Source organism: Colletes latitarsis, unplaced genomic scaffold, assembly GCF_051014445.1.
Source record: "Colletes latitarsis isolate SP2378_abdomen unplaced genomic scaffold, iyColLati1 scaffold0106, whole genome shotgun sequence".
In the NCBI taxonomy this organism is placed as follows: domain Eukaryota; kingdom Metazoa; phylum Arthropoda; class Insecta; order Hymenoptera; family Colletidae; genus Colletes; species Colletes latitarsis.
This window is the reverse complement of record NW_027488456.1, coordinates 15,001-17,500: the sequence shown is the minus strand read 5'-3', so window position 1 is coordinate 17,500 and position 2,500 is coordinate 15,001. Positions and strand designations below refer to the sequence as shown.

Sequence of the window (2,500 nt, the reverse complement as noted above, 5' to 3'; positions counted from 1 at the left end):
ATCGTTTCGCGACGTTCCTTTACGGTTTGAACTTGCGTATCCCGCTTTGCCCGGTGGCGTGTGTGCTCGTCGTCGTGCTCCGAACGAAACGTCCTGATGACGGCGAGGAAGTAATAAAATAATATACATCCTTACGGGTAGCCTGAAGCGAATCGCAAACGAACGACAACGCGTCGATTGTGCGGCCATCGTTGCTCGCGCGACTAACGACGACCAGCCGAGAAGGCTGTAGTTTATCGCATCGATTTCATCGAGCAACCGATGGACGCTGCCGCGTTCGTTCGTAAATGAATGTTATACATACTCACGGATAGCCTGAGGCGAATAATCGCAAACGACGACGCGTCGATTGTGCGGCCATCGTTGCTCGCGCGACTAACGACGATCAGCCGAGACGGCTGTAGTTTATCGCATCGATTTCATCGAGCAACCGATGGACGCTGCCGCGTTCGTTCGTAAATGAATGTTATACATACTCACGGATAGCCTGAGGCGAATAATCGCAAACGACGACGCGTCGATTGTGCGGCCATCGTTGCTCGCGCGACTAACGACGATCAGCCGAGACGGCTGTAGTTTATCGCATCGATTTCATCGAGCAACCGATGGACGCTGCCGCGTTCGTTCGTAAATGAATGTTATACATACTCACGGATAGCCTGAGGCGAATAATCGCAAACGACGACGCGTCGATTGTGCGGCCATCGTTGCTCGCGCGACTAACGACGATCAGCCGAGACGGCTGTAGTTTATCGCATCGATTTCATCGAGCAACCGATGGACGCTGCCGCGTTCGTTCGTAAATGAATGTTATACATACTCACGGATAGCCTGAGGCGAATGATCGCAAACGACGACGCGTCGATTTTGCGGCCATCGTTGCTCGCGCGACTAACGACGACCAGCCGAGAAGGCTGTAGTTTATCGCATCGATTTCATCGAGCAACCGATGGGCGCTGCCGCGTTCGTTCGTATATGAATATTATACATACTCACGGATAGCCAGAGGCGAATAATCGCAAACGACGACGCGTCGATTTTGCGGCCATCGTTGCTCGCGCGACTAACGACGACCAGCCGAGACGGCTGTAGTTTATCGCATCGATTTCATCGAGCAACCGGTGGACGCTGCCGCGTTCGTTCGTAAATGAATAATATACATACTCATGGCTAACTTGAGGCGAATAATCGCAAACGACGACGCGTCGATTTTGCGGCCATCGTTGCTCGCGCGACTAACGACGACCAGCCGAAACGGCTGTAGTTTATCGCATCGATTTCATCGAGCAACCGATGGACGCTGCCGCGTTCGTTCGTAAATGAATAATATACATACTCATGGCTAACTTGAGGCGAATAATCGCAAACGACGACGCGTCGATTTTGCGGCCATCGTTGCTCGCGCGACTAACGACGACCAGCCGAAACGGCTGTAGTTTATCGCATCGATTTCATCGAGCAACCGATGGACGCTGCCGCGTTCGTTCGTAAATGAATAATATACATACTCATGGCTAACTTGAGGCGAATAATCGCAAACGACGACGCGTCGATTTTGCGGCCATCGTTGCTCGCGCGACTAACGACGACCAGCCGAAACGGCTGTAGTTTATCGCATCGATTTCATCGAGCAACCGATGGACGCTGCCGCGTTCGTTCGTAAATGAATAATATACATACTCATGGCTAACTTGAGGCGAATAATCGCAAACGACGACGCGTCGATTTTGCGGCCATCGTTGCTCGCGCGACTAACGACGACCAGCCGAAACGGCTGTAGTTTATCGCATCGATTTCATCGAGCAACCGATGGACGCTGCCGCGTTCGTTCGTAAATGAATGTTATACATACTCATGGCTAACTTGAGGCGAATAATCGCAAACGACGACGCGTCGATTTTGCGGCCATCGTTGCTCGCGCGACTAACGACGACCAGCCGAGACGGCTGTAGTTTATCGCATCGATTTCATCGAGCAACCGATGGACGCTGCCGCGTTCGTTCGTAAATGAATAATATACATACTCATGGCTAACGTGAGGCGAATAATCGCAAACGACGACGCGTCGATTGTGCGGCCATCCGTTGCTCGCGCGACTAACGACGACCAGCCGAGAAGGCTGTAGTTTATCGCATCGATTTCATCGAGCAACCGATGGGCGCTGCCGCGTGCGTTCGCCCGATTGCGCGTGAAGTTACTGTTCGGAACCAAGAATATACGGGTGTATTATACCCGTTTGGTCGCAGCCACGCGCAAAGGCTTTTGAATGTACTGTACGCCCGGCCGTCGAACGATGGTTTTCCGTCATTCAGGAAACAAAAAGAAACTTTTGTCGTCGATATGGCGCGTTCAATCCTCCGTCGATACGCTGGTCGGAGGTGCGAACATCGAATATTTTTAAAGCAAAGAACAAGGAGCATTTTTAAATACAAAGAGAAAAATTGTAAATTGTATATGATTACCCTGAACGGTGGATCACTTGGCTCGTGGGTCGATGAAG

At 51.4% G+C, this 2,500-nt stretch overlaps 1 non-coding gene across 1 annotated transcript in view; it reads left to right on the top strand.

The window, feature by feature from the left end:
* Window positions 1–2,459: 2,459 nt before the first annotated feature.
* LOC143351238 (5.8S ribosomal RNA) overlaps window positions 2,460–2,500 on the top strand; it is a 155-nt gene continuing 114 nt past the window's right edge. The window contains exon 1 of the ribosomal RNA XR_013081600.1: window positions 2,460–2,500. This exon is cut by the window's right edge and continues 114 nt beyond it. This is a non-coding gene — a ribosomal RNA (5.8S ribosomal RNA).